At 41.2% G+C, this 10,580-nt stretch overlaps 1 long non-coding RNA gene across 1 annotated transcript in view; it reads right to left on the bottom strand.

Moving 5' to 3' along the window:
• Positions 1-224: 224 nt before the first annotated feature.
• Positions 225-10,580, bottom strand: part of LOC110299240 (uncharacterized) — a 60,052-nt gene continuing 49,696 nt past the window's right edge. The window contains exons 5-6 of the long non-coding RNA XR_002378440.1: positions 6,240-6,352; positions 225-499 (exon numbers count right to left, since the gene is read on the bottom strand). This is a non-coding gene — a long non-coding RNA (uncharacterized LOC110299240). The remainder of the gene's footprint in view (positions 500-6,239; positions 6,353-10,580) is intronic.

The raw sequence follows: 10,580 nt of genomic DNA, 5'->3' as shown, positions 1-10,580 counted from the left end.
ATACTAAAAGATACAGGAGTTGCATTGTGCAATTTAAATCACCTGTGTTTTGAAAGTGCCATTATTCTTTTGTTGCAAGATTAATAGAAAGCATGCTACCAATCCATTCTGGAATCCTTCTCTCTCTCACTGATACTTTACCACTTTGTCTCTGCACACTCAGGGTAACAAATGAAAATGCCATTTGCAACTCTCTTTCTTTCTTTTATTTCTTTTCTCCTTCATATAGATTTGCCCCACCAATATGGGATATTGATCTGCTGGTTTTCAGTGTGATGCAAATGGATCCATGTGTTTCCATGGGTCCCTCTTTCAGCAGCGCTTGCAGATGCTCACAGCCTTGGCTGGCCTCTTCTTTCCTCCAGGGTGCAGATCTTGTCCATTCCCGGTACACTTTGCTCTATTCCATTCAGCTATAGGTGAGTCTGTGTCTTTTTCCAGCTGTGGGCCATTCTGCATAGCACTGGGCAGAGACACAAGACTTCTCACAGGTTTACATCTGTAGAAGTCAAATTAACATATTAGAAGGGAAACAAATTTACAAGTGATTAGATAATATTTAACTGTTGCCGAAGATGATTACATCAATTTATTCTCTATTCAGCATTAGATTTAAGTCCCCTTGTCCTCCATCTTTGCTAAGTCAAAATAATGAGCTTATTCATTGAAATAAAAAGGAAACAATTCAATCTATGGGCAATTAGTCATCAAGAGGAAATTTTGATTAGAAGGAGATGGTTCAATGGGTAAGAGCCCTTCTGTGGGTATTAGGACCTGAATTCAGAGACTTAACACCCACATAAAAAGCAGGGTGTGGTCATTTACATGACTGCAACTCCAGTGCTATGGGGACCAGGGTGTGAAGATAGGCAACTGTTGGGGCTTGCTGGCTGCTCCTTTCAGGTGAGCTACCTATCTAAATGTAATAAGCAGAGAGTGACCCAGCAGGGCACCCAGACATCTCCCTCTGGCGCTCCTCAGTTAATTAACTCCACACTCATGTTTTTGGTGAAGCATGAAAAACAGCATCAAAATGCTCCGTTTGGGTTTTGGCAAGAATCATCTGTCTTTGAAAATGCCCACAGTCTCTCAAACATCGCAGTGCAGAGGTAAACTGAAGCAAGGATGAGGCAAGCTGAAAGCTGGTGAGTGTTTCCCTGCCTCAAGGCTCATTCAGGCTTTTAGGGGGAAGAAACTGACAGGTTTTTTTTTTCCCTGGAGGGAAGACAGCAGGGCACTCAGAGGGCATAGAAAACATCCGTGAGAAGAGAGCTTGCTCCAAAGCCTTTACATAGGTTTCTGTGGATAGGCAAGCCAGGGCAAGTGAAACATTCAGAACCAGCTAGCTAAAATAGTCTGCCAGCCTCTCAGAGACAAAAAGCGGTGGTTCTGAGCCCCCTGGCTTCCTGTCCCTTAGACAAGTAAGGCAGAAGGAAATAGCCCACCGGGGTGAGTGTTCTGTGGATGAGTTATATGTCTAAGTTCCTGCTGAGGCAGGCTTTCTCTAGACAAAATAGTGTTTTCCTCCTGTTTTCTTAAGATATTGAACAAAAGCAACAGTGAGGGCTTATGATTCCTTAATGCAATTTTTCTAATCCTTGGACTAGACAGCTTTTAATTTCTTTTATATTTTTAACTGATAAACAACATAGTATGAAGATCTGGTCATCCTGATAGGGTGGTTAACATTTTGTTTTCTTAAACATCTACCTTTCTCATGTGTTGGAAACCTCTTGAGTGTCCTCTCTTCAGGTTCTCTGAGAATATGTAGTAAATTTGATTACTGGATATCCCCCATATCCTTGTCGGTCATCTGTGTAAACTATCTCACCTACAAGGCTGTACTATAGAACTTCTTCAGCCATTGCCTGTGTTAGCTAGCAATCTTGGATCCTTCAACTATGCCTCCAACCACCTCTGGAGGGCGCTATTCTGCTTTCTCTGCCTGTGTTTAGTTCTCTCAGAGGAAGATGTAGCATTTGCTGCTCAGTCCTCAGGTATTTCATTTAACATAATATACTTCCATGAATCCATGCTGTTGCCAATGGCAAGTTTCTGTAGGTACATTCCAGATGCCCATCTATTGCAGACCTTTGCACCATCTTCTTTTTCTAATCACTGTCCGTGGACATCGTGAGGCTGCTGAATTGAACTGCAGTAAATATTTTACAGCAGTTGTCTCTCATACACGGTTTCACTCTCTTGGCATATATAACCAATGGCAGGAACGCTGGTGGCCCTATACCTTCCCTTGTGAAGAGCCTCCACACTCCCTTCACATACACACACTAGTTTATAATATCACCACAGGGAATGAGTCCTAGTTCTTGGCATCCTCACAAAAGGGTTTTTAAATTATTGTTTGTTATTATTATTATTATTATTATTATTGTTATTGTTATTATTCAACCTCCTTCCCTATCCACTCAACTTTGTGGTCTTTCTCTTTCTCTTTCTCTCTCTCTCTCTCTCTCTCTCTCTCTCTCTCTCTCTCTCTCTCTCTCGTTAAAATCGTCAAGACTAATGTGCTGCCTACAGCATGGTTAACTTACCATGGGCTACAATTTTAGGGTGTTTCTTCCCCTCCCACCAGATAACGATCATCACTAGCTCCATGGCTAAGGGTTGGGTTTCATGCTCAATTGCCATTGCTATGCTGGGATTGGGTCCAACTTGAGTTTGCACAAGTCTTGTGAATATTATTGTAACCTCTCTGAGACCCTATTGCAGTTGCCCTGCTTTGTCCACAGAGAATTGCTTCCGGTAGCCACCTACCCTTTCTGGCTCTTACACTCTTTCTCCTTCTCCTCTTCCTCTTCCTTCTCCTTCTTCTGCAATGAGCCCTAAGCCTTTGGAGGAAGGGATGTGAGACAGATGCCCCTTTCAAGGATAAGCATTCTTTATTCTCTTAGTCTCTGCATCTAGGCCATTCATGGGTCTCTGAATTAATAACAATCTACTGCAAATAACAGCTTTAAGGATGAGGATGGAGATGCATTGGTCCATGGGTATAATAAGTCATTAATTTTTCTTATTTTTATTATTGTTCTGAGATGATGTGTTAGTTTCTGGCTGGTCTGATTTGTACTCTCCAGATAATTAGTAATGATTGAGTATTTTCATTACATATTTTGGTCATTTGTATATTTTCTAAAAATTTTTTCAAGATATTAAAGCATCTTTAATGAAGATTGTGTGTATAACATGATACACACACAAACAACTTGGTAGATATTTTTTCACATACAATCAACTGTTATGACATTAGTACCTTGAATCTAATTCATAATGTCTTCTAGTAATAAACACATGGAATGGTTTTCTGAGTAGCCATGTGACTGGTGAAGAATAGTCTGGAATCGACAGATCTGAAGAACCTACCCATGCTAACTAGGCTGATTCTCCTTCAGTACACAGATTTCTAGTTTCCCTTCAAAGGAAGCAATGTAAAATAGTCAAGGGTCATTGCCTTAGGTCCTTCTGTGGTGACTAGACCCCTCTGAAAATTAGACAACTTAATCATTTGTACTACAGAGGAAAAAATAATCATAGCCAGTTGTCTTGACTATAAGAATAGACAAGAATATCAGAATAGACAAAAATATGAGTTTGATCTCAACCTATCCTCTTCTTCAGGTAGGTAGAGAGATCCTCTCAAATTTTCTCTTTGGAAAAATTCTACAAATACAATAAGAATATAGGACTTGTTAGGTCATTTAAAAAAAAACAAAAAACAGAACTATTACGTTGAAAAATATAAGTTGACAGTTATCTTGGGACATCTGTATCACCTAGGATCTAAAAGATCATACTCAGAGATGAAAAAGAAAAATGTCTAAATACTTCCTCTGCTGTTATTAACTTTGTATTCCCTAAATAATATTGAGTCTGTGAGAGAAAGATCAAGCATTTTTCTGTTTATGAGGGGCGTGTGTGTGTGTGTGTGTGTGTGTGTGAGAGAGAGAGATGATTGTGCAGGTAGTGCTGGGTACAAATGGGCAGACGATAAAGGAGAGCATCAGGTGTCTGGGTCTCTCGCTCAGGCTGAAGCTACCGTCTCCAACCACAACCCTGGAGTTATAGTAAGTGCATAGGCAGCTTTGGGTTTTGGAGGGTTTGTTTTAATGTACATGGTAGAAATTTTCCTCAGGTTTGCTCAACAAGTACTCAACTCCCTGAGCAATCCCTTCCCCTTTCCGTCCACCCTGAGTAATACTTGTAAATGACTAATGATGAGCATCGTACACTCATGAAAATAAGTTCTCGACAGATATTTCAGATTGCTGAGTCCTGTCCAGTTACCAACAGAGAGCTTAGTGATGTTGCCATGAGATAGCCAAACAAAACTGTTCTGTGAACACAGAACTTCAGATGTATCAATGACAAAGAAACTGATATGTCTTTGTTCTTCTACGAGACGTAGGGGTGCATCTGACCAAGCAGCCCATGTGATGACAGGGGATGGTCTACCCTTTTGTCCAGGCCTGTCACTGATATTTTTGCATTGCCTACAGTGTCCTGGGCTTTAAGTTTGGGGCAATGATTCCTTTCCATCTCCCAATTGAAATGAGAGAGGAAGGCATGTTTACAGGTAACTAGAAAATAACCCACTTGGAGCAATGGAAGCTAAATAATCCAGTCTGATATACTTTCCCCCATGATGGGAGTCTGTTTAATCTGAGCTCATGTTTGCAAGTAAAGTTTGCATCTTTAAAATTACAAAAAAAATTCATTAAAATTTTACAGGAGATAATATAGTTCACTTTGTGTGTGTGAATGAGTGTGTGTGTGTGTGTGTGTGTGTATGTTCACATGTTTATCTATCCCCACTGGTGTAGATATATTGCTGTCCTTTTGGAGATAATTGAATTTCTGTGATCAAAGTTAGATATAAAACTATTTAAAATGTTAGTAGAGTCTGTATCCTGTTTAAAAATGAGTTGGAAACTGAATTTATACTCTATTATCATTATAACACTCACAAAGCAGTATATGTTTGTTTTTGAAATTTCAGACTCCAGAAACTGTTGCACTGTTGAGGAAACTCGGGGTTTTGCCTCTGGGTTTACTTAAGCAATATAGACAGACTTTCTCATGTGCTTATTACTGAAAGAGGAGGAAAGCCTAGCAGGGCTTACCCAAAATAAGTCCTGTTTAAATGCACCATGAACCATCGCCTAGATTATAATTGGTGCCAGTTTACACAAAGAGTGAGATGGAGATGCAGGCATTTCAAAGACTTCTGATTTAGGTCTTGCCTGTCTGCAATGTTACTGTAGAGTGTTGGTTTTGACGTAGTCTACTCTCTCTTGCAGGTGCCCGCCTGAGGTCTATGGGCAAGGCAAGTCACATAGAAACCCTCTAGCACATAGCCGATAACTTAAGCAGGCAGGCAGCAAGATTACCCCTCAAAGCCATTCATTATGTGTTTTCAATATCCTCTAAAAGGGTTGCCCACCCCTAACTGCATATTTATACATATTTACTTACTAATCAATAAAGGGAAATGGCTGCATTATTTTGATTAAAATATCAGACCTACGTGTTACTATAAAATCACATTTAAGAAGCCAGAAAAAAAGAGGAGATAGCAGTCCGTGTAACCCTCCAGCCTATGATATATGGTATTTCCAGGCTGCGAGGAGAGCAGACACATTAAGAAAATAGTGCTAATGATATTAAAGTACTTTACAAGGCTTGTTACTAGGAGCTGACAAACCTGTCAAGTGTATAATGTAAGAGGCTATCGTAACGTTCTCAGAAAACCATACCTCTACCCCATTTCAGTGCAATCTCCTAATAATGGAGTTGCTATAAATTCTAGCCAGCAATGGGACGGAGCCGTGGCTTCTCACCCCAATGTGAGGACATGATAAATATAAAAGAAAATGGCTGTCAGTTTTGGCGCCCGAACCTTATTACAAAGTCTTAATCTTACTGGCCTCAGCACCTTTTATCACCGCCTTGTTATGCGCTGATGGCTTTTTTATTTGCTGAGAGATGGAGGATGTGTCATTTGATGTCCTTTTATGTAGCCACTGCTCTGTCCTCTCAAGAAAAAAAAACATTTTATATGTTTATTACAGTAACCGATTAAATACAAGACCCACACTGTTGGCTTAGGTACTGAGGATTGAGGACTTAACAGGGTCTGGATTTAAATACGTCACTATGAGTATTTATGCGAATGGAACTCAAATAGGAAATTAATTCTTCTCAGCACTGGACCTGACACCTACCTAATCTTCGTGATTGTTTATTCTTGCTATTATTTGTTATTGGGATTGGTCATTCATGGTTCCAAGGTCAGCCGGAAATCTCAGCTCTCCCTTTGCTCCTTGCTGCAGATGCCCTGCTTGGAGGAAAGAGACCAAGTAAACAGAAGCCAGGGAGAACTCCCTGGCTCAGGCTCAATCTGCTTGATCCTTGAGATGAGATAGATTGCAGTTATCTAAATATTAGTCTGAATATCTCACAGCTCACTTCCCATCTCCTTCATTTGTGGCCAGTGAGAGTTTGAGCATCACTGTGAACACAAAACCTGCTGGGACTTTTATCTTTGGAAGCACTGCAAAGTGACAGCTTCAGGGACTTTAAGGGAACTAAACATTCATGAGCTAGTTTCACGTTGCAGCCAGAGTCTTCAACACAAGGTCTTATCTTCAAGTTCTGCCCATAAAAAGAAGCGAGTCTTAGTTCTTACACACAGAGGACTTAGTCATGTCTGTTAAGTCTTCCTATTGAAAACCAGACTCCAGAAGTAGGAAAATCACACAGTTTTAGTGTGTGTGTGTGTGTGTGTGTGTGTGTGTGTGTGTGTGTGTGTATTCTTGTAAATGAGCATATATGAATTCATGAAACATGCAGATATGTATGTATGTATTATGTATGTATGTATATATGAATGCATATGTATGAATGATTGTGGAGACTAGAGCTAAACATGTGATGTCTTCCATAGTAACTCTCCATCTTATTTTAGCAAGATAACCCAGACTGTTGCTGATCCTCCCACTGATCAGGGTAGGCTGGTTAGCTCTACTGAGTGCCTGGTATCCACTTGTGGTCGCTGCCACTCTACTACTGGGATCACAGACAAATGCACCCTGCCGTGCCCAGGTTTTTACACAGCTAATAGGGATCTGAATGCAGCTATTCATGTTTGTTTGGCTAACACTGTGCCCACTGAACCCTCTGCTCAGACCTGAGATCGCTAGCCCTATGGTAAGGGTGGAATGTGTACAGCCTCAGTGCCATTTCCCCAAACACTCAATAGAGACTCAGCCCCACTCAAGGCTTTTGCAGCAAAGTCAAAGGCCAAATGGACAGTGAGATTTATTTACCTATATGGTGCAGGAGATTTTCAAATTCGTGTCTCCACTCTTGACCTATGTGTGGTACATGCCCAAGAAAGTAGGTGTGTGAAACAGGTTGAACTGATTTCAAATGAAAGTTGAGTTTTACCACCAAGGTCTTCCTTTCTGTAGCTGTATCCAACCTAATAATGAATAAAGATGGTATTTTTGACATGATGACATTTTACTAAAGGAAAACAATTATCTAGCAGTTTGGGATCTGTAGAGGCACAGAGGATCTGTAGAGGCACAGACCCCATTTCTTCTTTTTTATTTTATACTCCAGTGTGTATGTTTGTTTTCTGGGCATGTATGTATGTGTGCAAAACTTTGCATGCATTAGGGCACACTATTTTGTGCATGTGGAGGCTCAACGTTGATGCCAGGAGTCACCCTTGATCATTCTTCACCTTATTTGTTGAGGCAGAGTTTCGCTATCAAACCAAAAGCTCACTTACATGTCTAATCTTACTAGGCAGCTTAATGAAGAACCCCGTGTCTGCTTTCTAAGGCTGTAATTTCAACCAGGACACCACATTCACCATAGGTTCAGGGAATCCAATCTTCAGGCTTCATGCTTGAGTGGCAAGTGCTTTAACTACTGAGCCACCTCCTCATTTCTCTACTTCTTTGTGTGTGTGTGTGTGTGTGTGTGTATGTGTGTGTGTTTTGTTTTGTTTTTTAATCATCCAAGAAAGTTGCCCAAGTTAGACAGAAATCTTTTAGGTTCTTGCCAATGGGAAAACATAGAGACTTTTTTACAATTTTTTTTTCTTTTTAGAAAATGAAAAAATCTAAGAACTTCCAGGAATACACCATTATATGTGGGTTGAGAAGCCTCCATCATTTTCTTTGCTCTTTGTGCCTTGACTTTTCTCTACAACTCTTTTAGATGAGTATTTATGCTTGAGATATAGACATGGCAGGAGTGAGCACAGACAGCCCCTCCTATGACTGTGCTTGTAATAAGCCCTATGTGATTTGCCACTGCACCAAGAAAAAGCTGATGAAAACCCCAACACTTCGGAAGAGGCAAATTGCATGTCTGGAAATTTAATTAAAAAGGAAATAGCTGTCCCTGTATAAAGGTTGGTGGTTCCCTTCACAATCCTCTTTACAAGTATGCTCATCTCTACAAGTAAAAAGAGCACTTACCAGAGGCAGCTAAGCATGCTTTAGGAGTGAGACAAAATGGCGAGGTCTGAGCAATCCTGAGAGGCTGCCCAGCCACCTCTAACCCCACCCTAACCTGGAGACATACATTTTTTTTTTTGCAACCTACTTTCAATAAGGGTTCAACTTCTCCTCTAACCCACTACCCAGCAGAGATAGCAGAAGAGAAAAATTATTAGGATATGGGGGAAGTGGCCCTGTTCAGCAATGGTTCTTTGAGGGAGAGCTTGATCTTCTTTGGCAGCAGTTCAGTCTCATAGCAAACACTAAATACGATCCAGCAGCTGCAGACCAGTCAGTCCTCTAGGCAGCCAGACACCAAGCACAAACCAGCAGCCACAGTCCAGTCCTTTCAGCAAGCAGATACCAAGCAGCTATAGCTCAATTCTGAAGAGACAAGCTGCCATAGGAACTTAATGAGCAGTTCTTGAGTGAGTTCTCTCAATGGTAGTGTTACTATAAGTTGAGCCAAATAACTGTGTAAGACAAACCAATACATGAGTGTCTTTAGCGAAGAATAGCGAGGTAGAGCAAACCAAACCAAGGCTCAGTGGTTTTCTTCCACAGTCTTTGGGGTCATATTTACACTCCTTCATCAAGTGTCCTTTCATGTGTTTGCTATATAAAAAACATCCTTTCACCTGTATGCCCAGCACAACATTTGACATGCTAACTTTGCAAAGAACTAGAAGTTTCAACTTAACCAAACCCTAATCTAACTCCTACCCCAACACGAGTAATACACTCATACTGAACAACATCACTGATTGTATCTATGTATTCTTCAACCTGAGCACTAGCAATCATAGTAATATCTAAGTCTACCAGTTGGATATTACTGTGGATGCTTTTTATTGACTTTTAGATGTGTGTGCATGTGACATCACCGGTGTGAAGGTTAGAGGACAGCCTCTGGTATCAGTTTTCACATCCCACCTGCTTAGAGATTCAATCATCATTGATACCATACTATCTGGCCCAAGATCTGCCAGGAATTCTCCTGTCTCCACTTCCCATCTTCCCATGGAAGCTTTGGGATTACATATAGGTGAAATCTTCACTGGTTTCCTCATGAATCCTGAGAATCCAACCTCCAGACCTTTCACCTGTGCACAACAGCTTCTAAGCACCATTTAGGATCCACAGCCCTTTTGTTCTCACCACCACCCTCTGTGGCAGCTGTAGCACACATGCCCTAGTCTCTTTTACACAAAAGGATGGGGGTAAGGGTTGCATTGTGAAACACAAGATGCCCAGCTACATTTGAATATCAGAAAATAATAGACATTTTTATTAGATATTTTCTTTATTTACATTTCAAATGTTATCCCCTTTCCTAGTTTCCCCTCCAAAATTCCCCTATCCCTTACCTCCCCCCACCCCTGCTCTTCAACCCAACCACTCCCATTCCTAGTCCTAGCATTCTCCTATTCTTGGCATAGAACCTTCACAAGACCTAGGCCCTCTCTTCCCATTGATGACCAACTAGACCATCCTTATCTACATATACAGCTAGAGCCACATGTCTCACCATGTGTTTTCTTTGACTGGTGGTTTAGTTCCAAGGATCTCTGGGGGTACTGATTAGTTAATATTGATGTTCCTCCTATAGAGCTTCAGACCCCTTCAGCTCCTTGGCTACTTTCTCTAGCTCCTTCATTGGAGACCTTGTGCTCCATCCTATGGATGATTGTGAGCATCCACGTCTGTATTTGCCAGGCACTGACAAAGGCCTTCAGGAGACAGCTATATCAGGCTCCTGTCATCAGGCCCTTTTGGCATCTGCCATCATGTCTGTGTTTGGTGGTTGTTTATGGGATGGATCCCCAAGTGGGGCAGTCTCTGGATGGTCATTCCTTCTCAACCCTGAGATTCCACCTCACACCAATCAGAATGGCTAAGATCAAAAACCCAGGTGACAGCAGATTCTGGCAAGGATGTGGAGAAAGAGGAACATTCCTCCATTGCTGGTGGGACTGCAAGCTGGTACAACCACTCTGGAAATAAGTTTGGTGGTTCCTCAGAAAATTGGACATATTTCTACCAGAAGAT

The sequence above is a fragment of the Mus caroli genome, unplaced genomic scaffold (genome assembly GCF_978045245.1).
Source record: "Mus caroli unplaced genomic scaffold, Mus_caroli_1 scaffold_8, whole genome shotgun sequence".
Taxonomy (NCBI): Eukaryota; Metazoa; Chordata; class Mammalia; order Rodentia; family Muridae; genus Mus; species Mus caroli.
This window is presented reverse-complemented; position numbering and strand designations above follow the sequence as displayed.